This window comes from Varanus komodoensis, unplaced genomic scaffold (genome assembly GCF_004798865.1).
Source record: "Varanus komodoensis strain SLA01 unplaced genomic scaffold, ASM479886v1 scaffold12, whole genome shotgun sequence".
Lineage (NCBI taxonomy): Eukaryota > Metazoa > Chordata > Lepidosauria > Squamata > Varanidae > Varanus > Varanus komodoensis.
In genome coordinates, this window is record NW_025335349.1 from 23,338,649 (window position 1) to 23,360,033 (window position 21,385).

The following is a 21,385-nucleotide window of genomic DNA, read 5'->3' on the forward strand; positions in this document are numbered from 1 at the left end:
TCCCCCCTTGCATAAACAAGGAGACAGAAAAAGTCTGGCCATTCAGGGAACCTGTGAGTTCAGAAGTTAAACTCTGTCAAGACCCAGCTTCTAGATCAAGACTCAACTCTTTGGCTGGGTTCAGACAATATAGTAGGCTAGTGGGGTTTTTTAAAACCATTGTTGGCTTGTCGTATTGTCTGAACTGAGTCATGGTATTTCACCATGATAAGTGTGATCTTCAGAAACCATTATAAGAAACGATGATTTTTTTCCTATGGTTTCTCTGTGCCATCATGGCTTATCGTGTTGTCTGAACCCAAGATCATGGTCTCCATGGTCCCACATTGCAACTACCACAGATTCCTCCGGAAAGAGTAGCGGTTGTGGGAGCTGCTCCAGCCACCTGGTCTCTTTGTGTGGACCAATGAGGAAGAGGCACTTGGGCAGGAAGCAGTGCACTTAGGACTGAATTTCGGTCACCGTGCTGATGGGATACATGCCAACGGTAAGAGGACTGAACAGGGAAGATAGAAACCACGTTTAAGTGGAAACCGCTTGAGCATCTGTCAAGTATGTCATGGTAAGAAGTGTGAACCATTGTAACCATCAGGGTTCCTTGTCACGCTGTGTGAAGGCAGCCTTTGCTAGTGCGGGAGTGGGCAATTTGAAGCCCCTCAGATGTTTTGACCAATATCTCCCCTCACACCTCACTGCTGACTGTCCTGGCCAGAGCTAATGGGCACTGAAGGTCAGAAATTTCCCACCCCTAGTGCAGTGAACAAACTTGCCTTCTAGGTATCAAGAAGACAATTAACAGTTTCCACAACAACAAGGCACAGTCTTGTGTAAGTGTAGATGGGGAAAAGGCCTACAGATTCCAGCATACTGGCAAGTGTAGGCCTTTTCTTCCTGTGCTAACTTGCGTAGGGTTGCACCCTTAAAACCTACTGAGGAACCATGTCGGTCACACCGTGGGCCTCAGAGCTGCAGTCCAGGGTGCCAAAGCCCAGTCGATCCCTCTCTCCCCAAAAAAGGACAATGAGCCAAAGAGCACGGGTGGCGGGAATAAGCAGGCCCACCAACAAGACCACACTGGATGCGGCCAGGCTGACACCCCTTCGCACAGCATCCTTCCTTATTTTTAAAAAATAGTGTTGCAGTCAAGGGTGCACTGTACCTTCCTCAAAATGCCCAATTTATTATTTTTATTTCTAAAGCATATGCTTTTCTATAACAAATTGATGCTCCTTCCCAAGTGAATATGTTTAGCCTCTGCGCAACAAAGCCAAACACCTATTATTCCACTGTATCACTATGCACGTCTGCATTGCTCCGCACCCCAAAATGCAGTCTTGAAGCAATGCAAAGAAGAGAAGAAAACCCTAATACTACAATAGTAACCTTAAAAGGCAGACTCAGAGGGCAGCAAGGAGGAGGAAAGCCTTTCCAGCTGAGGAAGGGCCTCCCCACTGAAGCCTGCCTGGCAACAGCCTTCTCATTCTGTGGGCACCAGCTTAAGACAGTTCTTTATTTTTTTATTTATAGGCACCTATAACTTCCAAAGCCTTCCTATGCTGAGATACTGAAGACTATTTAATGCCTTTAAAAATTATTCACCCCATACATTTCACTGGTCTTGTCTGTACCATCTATTGCATTATTATTCATGAATGTTTGCATTTTAGAATTTTCTATTTACTGAATATGTTTTACTGAGAGCCAGTGTGGTATAGTGCTATTTCCACGTTCAAGCCCCCACTCAGCCATGGAGCTTACTGGGCGAATTTGGGCCAGTCACAGACTCACAGCCTAACCTACCTCACAGGGTTGTTGTTGAATTATCTAAGCTTCCTTGAGTTCCTAGAAAGGAAAAAAGTGGTATATAAATAAATATAATAAAAAATAATACTCTGCTTTATGAAATGTTGTAAAATGCCCAAAAAGCTTCAGTGATTGGATGGTATGATAATGAAATAACATTTTAAAAAATAATATTTTTAACAGACAGATACAAGCTTCAGACCATTTCACACCCAATAAACATGCATTTAAAACAGGCAATAGCTCCATAGAGCTGAAGATAAAATATTAACATAAAGGCTAAAACTGAGGTAATAATAAAACTTTAAAATTCTTTAAAGGGAGAAAAAGAAGGTGGAAAATTTTTTTTAATAAAACAAGGATTTATAAGCCCATTTATGCACTATATATATTCCTTAAAGTACTGCATTTAATCTGGCAATTCCCCCCACCCCTCTTTTAAACCGGCTGCCTTAACTACAAAGAGAGTGACTCTCTGAGTAAAAATAAATAATAAACCATGATCAGATGCATGGGACACAAAATCTCCCCACCCCCAGCCCTAGTCTTGAAATTATGGCACAAAAGCAGTTGACAAAAGCTGAGCCTTAACTAATAGCCAAATGCTGGCGAAAATAAGTAAGACTGCGCTATTCTGTCCCAGCGTTTGTTTCATCTCACTACTCGCGATGGTGCTGTGATTCCTGTGAGTTCAAAATGCAAAACTACCCAGAGTTATTGTTGTTTTTCAGTTAGGGCTGGCTGAGTTTTGCTGTGGCATTTTTGCACTAACACCCTGGAAAGGTGCACCAGTCCGAGTAAGCAAATGAGACGCCCTGCCTGTAGCAGAGTCAGGTATTATTATTATTATTATTATTATTATTATTATTATTATTATTATAACATTTCTTTGCCGCCCCTTGCCGAAGCCTCGGGGCGGCTTACAACACAATAAGATACATGGAAATAAAATAGAACATAATAAATTACCACTAAATACAAAAATACAAAAAATACACTGAGATACAAACATAATAATATAAAATTAAAATTAACAGTATAAAATAAGTAAATAAAGAATATAGGAGGAGAAAAGAGAAGGAAGAAGAAGTTGCCCTGGCCAGATCATATATTTTAACAATTAAAATGATGTTTAAATAAAAAGGTCTTTACCTGGTGCCGAAAAACCAGTAACGACGGTGCCAGGCGGACCTTTTTGGGGAGTGAATTCCATAGGTTGGGTGCCACCGCAGAGAAAGCCCTCCTCCGAGTACTTACTCTCCTAATTTCTTTCATGGAGGGTTCCCAGAGAAGGGACTCTCCCGCAGATCTCAAGGGGCGGTCGGGCATATACGGACGTAAGCGCTCCAGGCGCCTTTGTAAGTCAGCCAGGACTCTGCTCTAACTGGCTGGGGCCTTTCCCAGCCACCAAGGGAACGCACAGAGATCCAGTGTGGCACAGGGTTGGACTAAACCCAGGAAATTCAGGTTCTACTACCCGCTCATCCACCAATCCGATGGGTTGACTTTGGGCCCATCAATGACCTAGCCACCTCACAAGGTTGTTGCTGTGCAGATAAAATCGAGCGGAAGATTATGTACTCCCCCTTGGGTTCCTCGAAAGAAGGAAGGGGGGTATTATGTAATGCAGTAAGAGGGGGGATAAGGAGCACGGAGGGTGTCTCCCATCCCTGCTGGTGGGGACAAAGCACCCCAGCTGACTTTCTGCCTCTTGGACAGCTGCCCAGGGCAGTGGGGACAGAAGAGGGGCTGGGAGGTGTGTGGGGAGGAGGATACGCAAATGCCTTCCACTTAGCCTCTCTCTGATTCGGCATTATATAAGGTGGTTGGGGTGACCATCCTTAGCTATGTAAGATCAAAGTTGTCAGAGTGCCCGTACCAAGATGCCACCAAGGGAGGGAGTGGGGCTGGAGTGCCGAAACAGCAGGGGAGCACTTCCTCTGATTTGCAGGCCTTTTAAAGTCAACATTTAAAATAAATCACCTGCAGAGGAGCCACTTGTCTCGTGGTTCCCCTTTCCTGGCGGAGGTCAGCCAGGGCACCCCCAGCCAGGGCCTGATGGGCCCCATACTAATCTGTGTATGGTAACCCTTGGAAAATGGGAAAACTTCCCAAATTAGCAGTAGTTGTAGTTGTCGTAGGGGCCCCGGTACACTGCTTTGCTCGGGGCCCATAGTGCCCCCCTCCTTTAATAAACAATGCACCGATGGGCAGGTCTGCAAACCAGACTGATGCCGCCCCCCGAACTTGTGGGCTGCGGGCCCGCCACCCGCAGGGTCCCAAGGCGGCGCCGGGTCGCCGTTCTTCCGGCTGAGCGACGGGCAGCGGGCCGAGGGAGCGCGGGCGCGACGCTTCCTGCAGCCCGCGCGGTCTCCACGGGCTCCGGGCAGCTCCCGCGCGGTGGCGCGCTGCGCGGCTCGCCGCTGCACGCCTGACGGCCCCGCGCGGGGACGTGCGGGCAGCGCGACGGGGTTTCCGGAGGCGACCCCGCAGCCCCCGGCCCGCCTTTCCCCGGCGCGAAGCGTGGAGATGAGGCCACGTGCGTGAGGCGCAACGACCGTCCTCCCCGCGCCTCCTGCGCAGCCGGGATCCCGCACCGTGCGTCGAGGCGAACAGCAGGGCGAGCGATTCGGACGGGAGCCCCGCTGGGTTCAGAGGGGCGTCCCGCCAGTCCGGCGGGTATGGGATGGCAGCCCCAAAGCACGCTGCAAGCCCTGCTCCCCCCACCGCGCCCGAGGTGGCACGGGGATGGTAGGACTTGTAGTCAAGCAGCCCTCTTAAGCGTCCAGTGGAAGAAGGCTGCTGCTGAGCATCCCAGGACCGCTGCGAATGCGTGGGCGGAAATTTCGGGCCAGCTCTTTCCTTGGATTTCTAAGAAACCCCAAAACAATCCTCTCTGCACCAGAGCCTTGAAAAATGGACCTTGACGAGGGCGGGAGGTGGGGGGCACAGCGTGTCCATACATGACAGACCATAAGGGCCCCATCGGAAAATCCGAAACTAAAACAATGCATTTACAGTATTGGACAGTTATCACGGATGCCCATGGTTTGAATTAACCAGGTATTACAGGTCTAATCAGCGTTCGTTTGAATACAACTCTTTTGCGAACCGTCTGGCTGTAGAAGAGAAGTCCTTTTTGCTGGGGAGGGCCTCTAACAGTATGTTCAGGCACCTTCTCTGATTTTCCTGCCATCGGAGAGTCTGGGATAATCAGTTACTCGGTACAGCCAGCTGCAAAGAAAATTCGAACACCCTCCAACTCTGCGCCCATTGAAATACCATCTTACTGCTTTCGACTTTCTCGGCCGATTTGGAAAGACCTTTGAATGACTCGCAGTGGCGGTTTAGGGGGGTCGAGTTCATTCACCTGGGAAGGGCCAAATCCTGGCATGATCAATTCCACGGTAAAATCCCGGTCCTGAGTCCTTTGTGGCAACATTTCTGGAAGTTGAGCAGGCGGATCCAGGGACAAAACGCACTAGCGTGTGCTTCGCTTCGCCTGTTTCTACACAAGCAAGACCGGCGATTCCTGCACGCAGAGACGTTCCCAGGATCGGGCTGCCAAAAGGCTCCAATCCCACAGGCAGGAAGTCTTCTCGAGGGGCAAGCGCCCTCGAACTAAGCGGGACAGACTTTCGAGTTAGACGTGCATCTGAAATTCCCCTTGTCTAGAGACTTTTCGCCCGTCTAGCCTAGGACGAACGGGGCTTGCTCCCGAGTAGATGCACACAGGGCGCAATCTTATGCGTCTTTAGCCAGATAAAAAGCCCTACAGCTCCCAGCATCCCCTAGCCAGCTGGGGGATGCTGGGAGTTGTAGGACTTCTCTGTTTCAACATGCCTAGGATTGCTTCCCTCGGTCAGTCACTGAAAAGACGGCATCGCAGCATATAGACAGTGCAAGCGAAATATAAATCTCCATTTAACATGTCCAGTGACCACCCGATCTTTCAGACTTCCACGTCCTTCTTTCAGGAGGATAAAGTTAAGAGTTAACTAGCGGGGCACAGACACACAAGCGCACAGGTACTAAGAAGAAATGCGTGCAGAGAGAATAAGAGAAAAGACGCTTTAATTAATAAAGAAACGCGGACGGCATTTTAAGAGACTCGCCAAGCTGGGATAGTGGGACGTGGAGGGGGGACGGGGGGAGGGAAAGCGAGAAATGTGCGCTTGAATTTTCGCGTCCAAAACTTTCTCCCAAATCCAGGGACCCTGCCAAAGAAGCAGCGGCTGGTTGTATCGTATGCAAATATGCAAGCTGACGTAAGAGATCATGTGGGTTTTGGCGTAGATCGCCACCACCGATCGGAGAGATTTATATTATTATTATTACTATATTTTATTTTATTTTTAAAATTGCGGCTGGGGGTCTTTGGGGGGAAGGAAGGGGGAAGTGTTTGGAAAGGGAGTCCCGGCGCCGGGCTCCGCGTTCTCGAGGGCGCACCGAGAGTTCCCTTCTGGGTGGGGGGCGAGAAAGTTCCGCGTCTCGGCGCTCCAAAGCTTTGATCACAGGTAAGAAAAACTTCGCCCTCCGTTCTCCTTCCTTCCTTCGTTCGCCCGCCCGCCCTTCCTTTAAAAAGAAAAAGAAAAAAACCACCGCCAGACACTCTCTAAATTTAAAAAGCGAGCGAGCCTTTTAAAAAGGGAGCAAAGGAACTGCGGATTCCTTGCAAAAACAGGATTTGGTTTCCCTTTGCCACATGCACTTCGCCGCTCTCGCCTTTACCCTGAGCCAGTCGGCAGGGCAACCTACTTCGACCTAACTTTTCCTTCTTTTCTCGTCACCTTCCATCCACCCCCAAAGAACCTTCGTGTTTTGTTTTAGGAGGACTGGAGCTGGGAACAGAGGGAGGGGCTTTGGGGAGGGCTAGGAAGGTAGCAAGCAAGAGGATAGGAATAAAATCGGATTTTAAAAAAATAGAGAGCGATATTTGGGGAGGGGGCAACGCATCCTTTCGCTTTCTCCTTCTCTTCAACGCAAGTGGGGAGGGGGCTGTTGGGGGAGGCAGCTGCATGCAAAGCCGAAGGGGGGAAGGAACCCGAGGTCTCTTTCTTAAAAAAAAAAAAAGAAAGAAAAATATGTCTACGTTTCCCTATGTCGACATCAGCAACACAAAATATGGCGTCCGCTTTCGAGAGGGCGTTACGTAGAGGCGAGGAAGGCGATCTTGGAAATCCAGGCTTGGAGAAAAGACCCTCGCCCCTCCCACTGCCAAATAGCTTTTTTCAGCACTGCAACGTCTGGGGAGAACGGTGTGAAAAGCAGCGTCCCTGTTTCCCAGGGCGCCTCCTAGAACACGAGGCTGCGGGGGACAGAGAAAGGGAGAAAAGTGAGGGGGGGCAGAGCCCTCCAGGCTGTGCATTGGCACAGATTTGGGCTTGGATTCCACGCGCGCGCGCGCGCGCACACACACACACACACACACACACACAATTCGTCCTTAATGTGGCATGCCGGCTCCATGACGCGCTGGGTTGCAGCCTCTTTTTCGCTCCCCTCCCGACTCCCCCGCTGCAGAGGGAGAACCGGTAATGGCAGAATGAGGCGTTGTATTTTAGCATTTTTAATAGGAAATAGTGAGCCTGTACAACCATCTTTAGAGGGGCAACATTAAAACAAAAGCGAAAAGCTCTGCCACTTCAGCCCTCTCCCTCCATTCCAAAATCTTTCCCCAAATCTTATGATACTAGGGGGAGAGAGAGCTTCCCCTATAGCACACCCCTGTTAAAACCCCTTTTCCAAAGTCTTGTCAAATGCCTGATGCTTTCGAGCGCCGCTTTAAAAAAAAGTTATCCTAACCGTTGTTGGTTTCACTTCTGTTTTGTTCCTGTTCCAAAGATCTCCATACTCAGGAAATCCTTTCTGAACATGTGCTGTTCTTTCCATCCCCTTTGGACAGACATCCAGGTTAAGAGGTTTCCTTTCTTTTATTGTCTTTTCTTTTTGGCAATCAGCTTTATTTTCAAAGGATCTGTATGCCTTTCTTGCTTTGCTGGCTGCTTTACACTAGAGAAGGAAAGTAACAAAGCTTCACACGCACTCTGCTTCATGATAAAAAGTTTTTTGGGGGGCTGTCTTGATTTTCAAGGAAGTGAAGTTATGATTTGCTGAGAAGTTCCACCTGATTGATTGACTTCAAAGCCATGTGAGGTTCTGTGCCCTGAAGAATTTCCTGATTGCCTTTTGTTTGCTTGGCGTGGGAATTCAATCTGCTACACTTCAATTTGCTATGCAACTGGGTGGTTGGTTGTCCTTTTCTTCTGGTTCTTGCTTAAAGGCATATTGCTCCTTTTTGTTGTTCAGGTTTTCTGACCCCTGGTGTGGGTGAGGTTTATCTCATGCTCTTTGTCTCATCCATCGATGCAGAATCTGGGTGTAGAGAAGAGGGGGTGCATCACTTCCAGAGCTGTGCAGGTCCATTATAACAAAAACAGAAGAGTGATGTGGCCCTTAAGCATTAGCAAATGTATTATGCCATCACCCTTACTGTGTCACAAAGCTAGGGTCCAGTTTATTAAATGCATGAAGTAGCACACTCTATAGGAATAGGCACAAACACACAAACAAAGAGACAGATAAAAAGAGAAATATGTAAGCAGTGGAATCCAATGTTCATGAAATGTTAAAAGCACAGGCTGTGACTAGTTCAAGCTTAAATGTGTGCCACATAAGCACAGTGACCACTCAGATATGTGACTGTTCCCATCATCAGTCATTGGTGATGATACAATAATTACAAATTACCCAGTGGCACCTCAAAGTTAGTTGTGTTGGGATCGCTGTTGGAATGACCAAAAAAAAAAACAGCTTGGAAAACAGAAGCTTCTGAATATCCACGACTCCACCAGGTTCTTGTCCCAGCAGGGCAGGATTTTCACCTTTCCTTCCTCCTTAACTTCACATTTCACTAGATGGAATTCTGAGCCCATCTAACTGAGCAGTGCTTGTGGAAGCAGGAGCTGAAAGGCTTGTGTTGCATCTGCAGAACCCCTCCCTGCTTCATCCCCAGTCCATACGTTTTCTATCCTCATAAAGTTGCAATGCACATTTAAAACACAAGAAGAGCTGTGCTGGATCAGGCCAAGGGTCTGTCTTGTCCTGAGTTTTGTTTACACAGCTGCCCACAGGAAACTCACAGGCAGGACCTGGGTACCACAGCAAGCTCCCATCCAAGACATACTGCCTCATATTTAGACATATTGCTTCAGATGTTGGAAGGATCATATATGCATTAGAAAACATAGAAACACAGCGAGTCAGAAGGGGCTTCCAGGCCATCTAGTCTGACACCCGGTTCCAGCCGTCTGCACTCATGTAATACCCAACATGTGGTTGTCCACTCTTTCCTTGAGCACCCTCACTGATGGGCCCCCACCACCTCCTGTGGAAGCCCATTCCATATCCTAGGGGTCCTGACTGTCAGGAAGTACTTCTTAACATCCAACCTGAAACCTGGTTCCCTGAGCTTTGCCCCATTAGATTGAATCCTGTCCTCCATCACAGGGGAGATCAGGTTTCAACCCTCTAGCGTGTGACACCCCTCTGAGTATCCACTTTTTAAGGCTGAAAAGATCCAGCTCCCTCAATTTTATCTGATATGGTATCCCCCCCCCCAAAAAAAAATCTGGTTACCATCCTTGTGACCCTGTGCTGAACTGATTCTAGTCTAGCTATGTCTCTCTTACAATGTGGAGTCCAGAACTGGACACAGTACTGCAGTTGTGGGCACACCAAAGTATTATAGAGTGGCACGAACACTTCTCTTGATCTATAAACTACGCTTCTGGTTATACATCCAGGGGTGGTGTTTACCTTAACAGCTGCATCACATTGTTGGCTCATCTTTAGCCTGCTGTCAACAGGCTCCCTGAGATCCCTTTTACAAGTGCTGCTCTCCAGCCACTTGTCCCCCATCCTGTACCTATAGCACCTACTGCTGCTTCTCAAGTGCAAGACCTTGCACTCATTTGCATTAAACACCATCCTGTTGTCCCCTGTCCACTTCCACAGTCTGCCCAGATCCTTTTGAATCTGCAATACCTGCTCCCCAGTTGTGGCCACTGCCCCCACTTTGGTATCATTCACAAATGTGGTTAGCAGACTGGTTACCTTCTCAACAGAATCATTTCCAGATTTGAGTCCTGGGGAACTCCACTCATCACCAGCTGCCATCCTGTTGGTTTGCGCTGATAGTCACTCTCTGCTTGTGGTTCACCAGCCATGCCCTAATCCATCAGGCAGTGCATTGATCTGTCCCAAAGCTAATCAATTTCTCAACCAGGATCTCATGTGACACCTTGTCAGAGGCCCTGCCAAAATCCAAGTAAACCACATCCACCACGTCCCCTCTGTCTAGCCACATGAAACCTTGTCATACAATTCCGCAAGGTTTGTCTGGCAGGGCTTACTTTTGTGGAAGCCATGTTGTGGGTTTCCAGAGCTTGCTTTATTATTAGCATTTCTATTAACTTACCCAGAATGGACATTAGGCTAACTGGCCTGTAATTCCCCTTGTCTCCTTCGCTACGTTTTTTGCAGATTGGGACCACTGATGCTACCCTCCAACACTTCTCCTGATTTCCACAAGGCCTCAAAAATTAAGACCAATGGATGCGAGAGTACCCCTGCCAATTCCCAAAATACTGTCTGGTGTAACCCATCATGACATCCAGGGCCCTGAGGAGCTCCTCAACTATGAGGGGAATGACTCTAAACTGTACTCCCATAACCACAACCTCTGCACCAATTTGTCCAATCTTTTATTTTTAAACCAACCACATTGGTGATCATGACTCATGGGAGTGAATTCCATAGTTTAGCTGTGTGATCAAGTCCCTCCTTCCATCTGTCTTGATTTTCCCACCCATCAACTTCATGGGATGAACCCATTGAGTTCTATATTATGGGAAAGGGAGAAAAATGTCACCAGCTCCAGTTTCTCCTTTTCAAGTTCCATCACAGAACAAGTTCCATAGGTGGACTAGCCTGGTTCCATTTTGGAACTAGAATAGATCATCAAATGTAAGCATGTTTCACTGGAGGCCAAGGCCAAGATCATTCACACTATTCTGTTCCCAATCACTATGTATGGTTGTAAAAACTGGACAGTGAGGAAAAACGATAGGAAGAAAAGTGATGCATTTGTAACCTGGTGCAGGAGGAGAGCTTTGTGACTATGCTGGACTGATAGAATGAGAAATAAGTGGGCCCTAGATCAAATCATGCCAGAACTTGCCCTAGAAGCAACAAATGATTAAATTAAGGCTGTTCTGCTTCAGGCAATCTTGAGAAGACAAGGCTCAGTGGAAAAGACAATCATGCCAGGGAAAGTCAAAGACAGAACAGGACAACCAACTATGAGATGAACTGATCACACAACAGAAGGCACAGCCTTGAGTGTATAAAAGCTGAGCAGGGCTGTCAAGGCCAGGATAGTCATACAGTTGCCATAAGTTGGAGACAACGTAACAGCGCGTAACAACAACATCCTCTTTTTCTACACCATCCATAATTCTGTCCATGTTTATTGTATCTTTGGGAAAGTAAACCATGCTTTCCATGGTGTCTGGGAAGAACCATGGTGAGTGATCAGAATCCCTGCGTAGATCTTTTCCTCCAAAGTTGTAGCCCTGTCTCACCACCTAGAGGCCATGGAATGGGGCTCCTCATTATGATGAAACTTTTACTCCTTTCAAGGAATATATTGTATTTTATGAAAAAGCACAAAGTGCTTCAGGAAACTTCATTACACCACATAAGGAAGAAAATAATTAGGAATTACTGTAGACGCATCTGCAGTCGGAGCGATGAAGCAAAGGAACAACTCAGATAAATCGGCACAATTGTGATTTTATTTCAGTATGTTTGCAATCTTCCTCTATTGTTCAAATCAGACTTTAGGCAGCTTACAAAAAATAGAGACCACAACAAACATTAAAGTAGGGAATGGGAATCTCTGGTTCTCCTGATGTTGCTGAAATATAGCACCCATCCACCCTGGCCAGCAGTGTCAGTGATGAAGCAGTATGGGATTTGTCATCCAAGCTACATACGTTAAAGCAATCAGAACTTGTTTTTGCATTAAAAACAAAATACTGGTGGCATGAAAAAGCAGATTGGCATCAGCAGACTAAAAACATTTAATCAGAGGCTTGAACTAAAAATTATGCACTAGAATAAACCAGTCATAAAATTTTAGGAATAGATAGGACTATGATCGTAATCTGGTCTAATCCCGCTGCTCAGAGAAATCTTGCAATTACAGCGTATCCAGCCAATGCCAATACATATGCCAAAGTCACAGCACCCCCACACAAGAGGGAAGAAACAGGTTGCCTGGGGAAGCCCAAGATTTGCAGAATGTTGGCTGTCTGTTGGAGTGAGGACAGGAATGGCACTAACCCTGATGAGCACATGAACCCTGAACAGGACTGCGCACTGCAACATTTTGTGCCAATCCCAGTTGGGCTCCTGAATGAGAAGGCTCAGAGATCCATGAGGAGATAGTTCCATAAAGGGAAAAGCTTGAAGAACATGGTTATCAAGGCATCATAGCAATGTTTGAGCAGGAACCCACAATGATCTAACTTGGTAAAGAGACTTGTGTGAGCAAATCTGAGCAGACTCTCAGAGCCTCCGAACGTCCTATCTATCAATATTTAATTGGATCTCTGTTGACTTAGAAATTGACACCACCCAGAAGAGGCAATATGCAGGGCATTTAGGTTCACACTTTTCATTTGTTTTCAAGAATAGTGGCGATTTAATTAGTGCTTGGAGGCAGGCAGTGAGTGCTCTTATAAAGGCCACTTCAGTGGCATTTGATCCTCCTTCTGTCACCTGTCGGAACAATGTAGTTCTTTACATCACAAGGATTTTTTAAGAGATGTGAAATTATTTGAGAAGGTGCTGCAGAAGTGCAAATTAGGGGAAACACTCAACATACCAGGGAAATATGGGGTGCATCTCCTGGGGCTGTGTGAGTTTGGCAAAATTATCCTTGTTTAGAGACTGCCACTCAACATTTGTAAATTGCAAGACCTGTATACCACTGACAAAGCAAATTTGCACAAGTAGTAGATCAGCTACAATAATTTGTTGTGGACTATACTTTGGATTGTAGATGATAGATATCAGAAGATCTTCAAGTACCTATCTAGTCTAGCTTCCTGTTCTCAACCAGAAGTCTGTGGGAAGCCCAAAAGTAGGGCATGAGAGCAAAAGTTCTCCTCTCTTGTTTGATTTCCACAAAGTAGTATTCTGGGGTATTTCCCCAGTTAACTTTTTATGCTTTACCATGTTTTGCATGATGATTATGAGCTGCAGTGATCAGTCCTCCTTCCCCTCTGTTCTAGTGCCGCTGTTGAAGCTGTTGAAGCTTTTGCTTCTGTTTTCAACTATCCACAGTTTAACATTCTATCCAAACTCTAAACTGTAGTTAATCAGATTGGTTGATACAATCCTACTTCTTAAACTATGGTTTGAAGTTCGTTCATTTCATCAAATCATAGTCAAGATTAATCACAGGTTAATACATTACACTGAAAGGTATACTTCATCTAAATGGAAGCAAAAGCTTTTGAACTCTTCCTGACTATGCAAGAAGAGAAGGGAGTGCACAGGAAACAAGGTTCAACTAAACGTATTCTCACAATGATACATCATGCTTAGTGGTGCCTCTGAACTGGCTCATAAGCTTTAACTGTGATGGCAAATAACCAATGAGGCATCTATATTTAAAAAGACTTTGCACATAGGAAACCATACATTAAAGAAGTTAAGCTACGAACTTTCTCTCCTTGACATACTGTTTGCTTTCCTTCATCATGTTTCCAGTTTCAGTTCCTTCTTTCTGTTTGCCATGAATTCTCATCTCTTCACCCCACTAGCAAAAGCCTTGGAATATTTTATGTTCATGAACTGCAGATGTGTTGTTAATGGGGTGATACTGCAAGGGAGTTATAGTGACTTCACTGTTGGTTTGCCTTTGAGAACAGCTGTAATGTAATTTATAGATAACCTTTTAAAGTTTTCAGCTGAAAATATAACAATGTGGAAAAGTCACAGGCCTGTATCCAGTACTGCCACTGTCCTGCTGCTCATTATGAAATCTTATTTCTGGAATGGGACAGATCAGCAGCACTCTGCTGACTTGCCCTGTTCCGGAAACAATTGTTTCTGCTGGTCTCTGATTGCTTCAGGTGACTCCTAGCTTCCTAATAAACTAGTGCGTGGTCCTACTAACATGCAGGCAGAGTTGGATACTGTCTGTGCTTGAAAAAAAACAGGGAAATATTCAAACATACAGCCATGACCTTCACTCTGAAATGCCTTAGCCCAGGGCCCATTTTGCCCATAATCTCCTGTTCGTGTAGATAACCTTTATGGGCTTAACATGTTGCGTAAGCTTGCCTAACTCTATGTTGTGTGTGCGCGTCCTGTCAAACCTCAGCTGTGCTTGTAGGAAACTCCCTGTGCTGCTTGTACTGGTTTTCAGGATGAAACTGTTTTTGAAATATTGCAGCCTGCAGCTGCAGTCCAAGGTCCTGGGACCCAACAGGAAGTGGCAGTGGGAGAGATTAGCCCAAGGAAAGGCAGGGAGATGGATCAACCCGACCCTGGAAACAGGCAAGAGTTACACCCGTGGGAGGAGATGTTGACATGGGAAGTTTCTCCAGTGGAGAGTCCCCGACCCTTGGGGAGCTGGACCCAGCGTCTCACCACCAACACTGGAGGGAATCCCAGTGCAGGGCACAACAGTGGGAGCAGAGGCATGCCTGCTTTCACAGCACTCCTCCTCCAGGGCTGGTGCACAGAAGGGCTCAGAAGGAGAGCTTTGAGAAATGAACGGTAGATAGGGGTCAGCGCTCGGTTTTGTGTGTGCTCAGAGACTTATGAGGATCTTTAAACAAAGAGACACTGGTGGGACTGATACTGCTCAGATCGTGACAATCTATGACCTGCGGCACCTGGGGAAGCCTCCCGTTCGTCCTGGTGGTCATTGCCCTACCTGCCGGGTTTCATTTTGCTATTTATGTATGTGATGTACACACCCAACCTGGTGCCCTCTAAATGTGTGGGATTACAACTCTCATTGCACACTCAGGAGCAACAGCTGGGGAAAGAAGGCGAACATATACAGCGCTGTAGGGAAGTGTAGGAGGGGCACAGAGATGAGAACGGTGGCGTAAAGAGCACTTAAGGTGAAGGGGGAAAGAAGCGTGCACAAGTTTAGACAGAAAAGAGGCTTCTTATCTTCAAAGCAGAATTGGACGGCCTTTCACAGAGAGGGTACTCTTGTCTGAGGGCCACCCTACCCCCTCTCAACATTCTCCATAGAGCCTCTTCTAAATAAGAATCAGAGAAAGGAAAGGATAGGAAACAAGGAATTGGGTGCTGTGATTTATCTTCCAGGAGCCACGTCCATTCCGTTGGGGATTCTCCTGTTGCTGAAATTACGTTGAGCCCACGTTTACCATTCAAAAGTGGGTGGGAGAGGTGGCAGCAAAGACAGTGCGTGTCTTCTGCTTGAGCCCCATTCATCATTTTAAAACATCATTTTGCAATGCCATCCCAGCATTGGCTGTCATTCTGCAAAGTTGGGATAATTTATGATGATGATGATGATGTGCATCTCTATCCCATTGTTCCTCATATGATTTATTATATTTATATCCTGCCTGTTTCCTGCAAGGAAGCCAAGACAGTGTTGTTCCTCCTCCTCTCAACAACCCTGTGAGGTAGGTTAGGCTGAGTGTGAGTGACCAGCCCAAAGACAAACAGTGACGTCACGGCTGAGCCAGGAGGAGAGTCCAGCTGTCCACCAGGACACCTCACTGGCCCTTCCTCATCCTCAGGGCCTCTCAGTACTTCTCTGGAATATCCCTCTATAGGCATCCCACTTCCCCTTATATGGGGAACAAATGATACAAACTGTCCCATTAAAGGGAGAGAGATTCTGGGTGGGGACCCGAGCAGCAGGAGGTGTGGCATTTATGAAGAAGTCCTCTTCAAATCCCCTAAAGGTGCTGTGCATTCAAAATAGTGCCCATGCCCCTGCAGCCGATTCCTCTCCGCAGTCCATTTGACTGGAAACCACTGGGATCTCCTTGCTTGCATAAGGGGCCAGCTGCACATCCACTGTATGCCAGAACCTCAGATTTCTCAAGGAGTCATCATTTTAGCCTGTTGCAACGAAAACAACCTGGAAGACTAACACATTCATGGCAGTGTGCATTTTTTCTGCCTAGAGCCTGTTTCCTCCTATGGGTCAGATGAAATCCTAAATTTGCAGAGTTGAAGTATGCATGCATAGTCTGGCAACAGTGTGCACTCATTCACAAAAGCTACTGTTTCCTCTTAGGACCTGAAGACCTAGTTAAGTTTGCTGTTTCTTTCCTGCCTAGTTAGCAGTTTCTTGCCGCTTTCTTCTGTTCTTCTTTTTTTGGTCTTCTTTTTCATGGACCGGTGCTGCCAAAATCACAAAGCTCTGAGAAATTAATTAACAGCAGAGAGCCTCGGAGAGTGGCAAAAATTAGTAATTTAGGTCAGCTACAGCCAGCAGGAAAAAGAAATGGCGTTCTGTAAACAGATGGAGGTTACCTTATCCCATATTATCAGACCGTATTATCTAGACAAGTCCTGTCTTTTCTGTTTGGCCAGGACTCTTCTAGAGAGAAGTTTCTTAGCTCCTAGTGAAGGCAAACCAGAACCTCAGATCTTTTTTATGCTAAGCAGAATCCTCTTTCCCACTGGGGCTTTTTTGTCCAGCTTTTTGCACAGGCTTGCAAAGAGCCTTTTACCTGTCAGTCTATGAGAACAAGGAGTGCCAGACAGGGAAGCTTTGCAAAAGTCTGCTGCTTTTTCCTCTAGGTTGCAAACCAGTTAACATCAGTATGTACGGGCAGGTACAACTATCAGAATGTTTGTGGAGTGGTGACATTTACAGATTTTGTCTGCAATGTTCCTTAATCAGTGTTGGACTGAAATCTGGCTGAGCCAGACTTGCTTCAGCAAGGTTTTGGGAGGTGCTTGTGAAAATAGCCTTAGATTTTTCCTTGAATTATTCTTGGTCCCCAAAATAAATACTGTTGGTGGGGGGTAAGAGAGAGGACTATTTGTACTTGCTTTCATTGCACAATTCAAAACAAATTCCAAGGGCAAATTTTGAAGGATAACTGAGAACTGGTTCAGAACATTAAGAAAGTTCACATGAAAATATGAACCAAACTAATCCTCACACACACCCTGCCAATCCCTGTGACCTGATGCGGAATTCCCACATTCTTCCTCCATGCTTCCTGTTTGCATGGGCAGCCCCCATGTTATGAACCAGTTCTATTCCTGAGAAAATGGAAATACATCTTTAAGTCGGATTTGTATGTAAGTCGAATGACATATAGTTGGCCCTCCGCATTCATGGTGGTTAGAGGTGGAGGACCCCCATGAAAATGGAAAAGCCACTAATTTCTCAACCCCCTCCCACTCTCCTGTCCAAACTCACCACAGATTTCTCTCTGTGGAAGGACAGAGCAGGAAGGCATGCCTTGGAGACCTTTCTTCTCCCCTCCCTTTTGCTTCCTCTCTCTGTCTATGGCAACGATGATTTCCTGCAGTACTTTTTTAATTGAAAGGTTTTATGGCAGTTTGTTCATAAGTATGGCTTGTTCGTGACTTGGACATTCATAGCCTGGGAACTGCCTGTATTGCATCAGGGAACAGTTTTGGCCCTGGAATTTCCAAGCAGTTTTGGCCCTGGAACTTCCAAGCAACAATATGTGCCCCGTGTCTTCCATGAAGGAGCTCCTACCAATTGCAAATCTTGGTAGGAGGGTTCTTAATCAGATTTCTGGGCTGCATTTAAATTTGCTTGCTGCAATACAGTTAGCAAAACTATGCAGGAGCTTCTCCTGGTGTTAAAGGAACTGTTGCTTGGGAAAGCACTGAAGAGTTAATTCATTAGTTCTTTGTTTCCCATAATGAAATAATTAAGTTGTTTGCATATCTGAAATCTCACTTTCCCAAAACAGTCATCTTTTTGTTAGTTACCCTTTGGAGGGAGTGGAGCTGCCATTGCCTTTGGTAGCAGCATCCTGCTGGTTATGTCTTGACCCATTGCAAATACCCCAACTCAGCCAGGTGTTGTGCCATTCCTTTCCACTGAAGCTTATGCAAATTGCAGACGTGGGAGAGGCACTCCGGGCTGGGGCCACAGCCAGCTATGTGTGCAAAGGGTTAAAGGGTCCCCTGCAGTTACTTTTCAGTAAGGAAAAGAACCAGCAACAGCCACAGATGCATCCTATGTCTTAAAGGTGTTTGGTTCATCTATAATGATCAAAGGGGGTTGTTGTTATTTCTTAATTGCTTTTCTTTCTCCTGAAAGGAATCCAAGGGAGCTTGCATAGCACTGCTTTTATTTAGAGGAGGTGGCTATCAGTGGCTACTAGCCTAGCTGGCTGTGTGCTCCCTCCTTGACCAGAGGTGGCCTCCTGCAGACATCAATACATCAATTGCTGAGGAGCTTGGGCAGGTGGAGGTCTTACACCCATCCTGCTTGACCGATCTTGTGGGCAGCTGGTTGCCATGGTGTGAATGGAGTGCTGGACTGGAGGGACCTTTGGTGTGGCCCAGCATGGATCGTCTTAGGTTTTTATCCTTGCAACAATAGCCCTGTGAGGGAGGGTAGGCTGAAGGCGAGTGACAGGCCCAAAGTCACCCAGTGCACTTCATGGCCAAGGGGGGACTAGACCCCAGATCTTCCTGGTCCCCAGTTCTTGCTACCCTTACCACACTGGCTATGTCTCTGTACATCCATCCACCAGCACCATGAGAACTTAACAACATCAGATCTGGCATGCACACTAAGCCTGCCTAGCAAAATGTACCTCACAGTTATTTTGCTTTTAATAGGTATTAACTAATTTGAGCATTAAAAGTAAAGGTTAAAAGTTCAGTCCAAGCTTGCAGTGACTTCTTCAACAGCTAGAAGTAGGGTTCTTCACTCAACACACAGCTTCCTGGGCCACGTTTTCGATTTAATCCTAGTAGCTTTTTTTATTTTCTCATTATTTTAATGTTTAATAGGTTTTAATGTGGGTTTTATTATACTGGAACTATTGGAAGCTGTGCTCCATTTAATTTTGCGTTGCTTTTATTGTAAAACCATCCCAAGATGCTAGTAGTCGGACAGTATATAAAAGCTTTAAATAAATAAATAAATAACCGGAGGGGCACCTTTATATGCCTCCCTTCTCCTTTTTATGAGAGGGAGAAGGAAGGGGGCGAGGTGACCTGTCTCAGGGAAATAAAATGAGCAGAGCTTTTCCTTCGGATGCGGCGTCAGTGTAGCATAGCAAGGGGTGTACCTGACAGTGCAGGTGACATGGGCCCACTCTGATGCTCAAGCGCAGACTTACCTTTGGTTGAAAAAAACTGAGTATCAAACTGCACCTATCTGGCTAATGCAAGATCTTTTTATCTTTCCGTAATTTTAATCTTTAATATTTTAACTATGTCTTATGCTCAGTCATGGATTATCTTCTATTATTTGGGTTTATATGTATTTATTGGATGTTGACTTGTAAGCTGTCCAGACACCCACAATGTATTGGATGGGGTAAAAATACCCAAATAAATAAATAAAAATAAAACAGGGTCCATTCACTTGTACCTTATAAAGCAGAGCTACTTCATGACTGTCAGTAAAATGCTGACTAAGATGAAAGAATCTGGAAATTAGCTTCATATCATGGAATGTTTTCTGTTCCCTTTTTAAGCTAATAGAGCTGTTTATTTAAACAAAATGAAAAAGTTGGCCTCTCAGCAGCTTTAGAAAATAATAATTAGCCCAAAGGAATAAAATTAAGGGGAACACTCTGATGAGACTGAAGGCTCTTTGATCCAGAGGATGCCTCCCCCATCAGAACAGGAAGAGAGAGGCTTTTCCTCCTGCTTATTTATTTTTTTGATTTATTTTTGCCCACCCCATTAGCTACACAGTTTCCTGAGCAAGTAACAGACAATAAAAGCAAGTAAACATTAAACACAGTTCCAGACACTTAAATAATGATAAAAAGCACACCCTATTACATCTTAACAGAACCTGTGATGACAGAAAAGGCATATCACATTCTATATTAAAATACACACCATTAAAACCAGATTAACAATTAAAATGCCAGCAAAACGAAAAGGTCTTTGCCTGGTGCCAAAAAGAATATAAAGAGGATGCCAGGCAAACCCCTCTGGGGAGCTCATTCCAAAGTCAGGGTGCCACTCCCAAACAGGCCCTGCTTGTTGCTGCCCTCCTCCTCCTCTCCTGATTTTTCCCTCCCCCAGCAACCCAAATGCCCCCAGATCTGCTTCTGAGGCTTGGGAGACCCTGCAGTACAGGACAGGAAAGAGAAGAGCAAAATGACATTCATCCCACTTCCAATGACATGGATCAAAAATGTTCTATCAACAGAGGAATTATGGTCAGGAAGAGAAGGGCATTTGATTTCAGGGGAAGAAAACACAGGCAGAAATTTTTTTTTGAGGGGGAGACAGCAGGAAATGAAGCACATATGGGCAAAAAGCCAGCCAATGCAGGGGATACAACGCAACAAAGACCTTCAGGCCTCTCTGTTCATTTCACCTTTATTTCAGCAAGTGCCCATGGATAGCAGGCTGATGAGGCAGATGGACTTCCAAAGATTCAGGGATCTAAAAAAGATGTCGCTCTCTAGCCCTGGTGGACTACCCTCTAAAACCAAACCGGGCCACTTTCTAATGATGAGGATGCAAATGAGGAGATTTTGCACTTGCTTTCTTTAGCCAGGTTTCAGAGAAGCAGCCTATCACACCTATTGCGTCGCTGGAATGAATGAGACTTTCCTGTTTGATAGCGTGCATTTTCTCGTTTCTCCGACATTAAGTTTGTTCCATCCTGTTTCCACAGCACTTTGTGATTTGGGTTTTTTAGACTCTGTTTGAAGATTCATACATCTTGCATGTACATTTATCTAAACAGACTTATTTTAAATGTACTTTTAAATATATGGATTTTTTGCAAACTATATGCCCAAACATAATGTAGATATAATATGGTTCTATACATGCTTTCCCCACACATTCTGTCTGTGGTCTGTGAACACTTGCTGTGCTCATGATTTTTATGCACATTTTTCATTTTCCACATGCCATCAGAACATGCAGAAAAGTGCACATATTTCTGTGCATTCCAGTGTGCGCTCAGGTTTTCATACTAGAAATTTGGGAAGTTGCTTCAAGAACCCATGTTCTTGTTTGCTCAGTGCCAAGACGAAGCACTCACACTTTCCTCATATTAAAAAAAAAGTTATTTTTACGATTTTCATTCCCGAGAGAACATAAACTGGATGCTGGGAGACAGTTTAGACCAGACTCCTGGCAACCTTTTCCATGCCATCATTAATAACTCTTTGAATGTTGTATTTCATTAAATCAGGTCACCAGCCAGAATCTTAAAGGCTAAGGCTGATTTGATGTCATTGGTATGGATATACAGAAGTGCTCCCTTGCAAAGGGCATGCTATCTTGCATAAATACAGCGACTTCA

The 21,385-nt window shown here is 45.6% G+C and overlaps 1 protein-coding gene across 2 annotated transcripts in view; it reads left to right on the forward strand.

The window, feature by feature from the left end:
* Positions 1 to 6,201: 6,201 nt before the first annotated feature.
* The window catches only part of ZHX2 (zinc fingers and homeoboxes 2), a 56,822-nt gene continuing 41,638 nt past the window's right edge, over positions 6,202 to 21,385 (forward strand). The window contains exon 1 of one of the 2 annotated variants that reach the window (XM_044421820.1): positions 6,202 to 6,320. The gene's annotated coding sequence lies outside the window, so the exon portion shown is untranslated. The remainder of the gene's footprint in view (positions 6,321 to 21,385) is intronic. The other variant, XM_044421821.1, reaches the window with a different exon arrangement.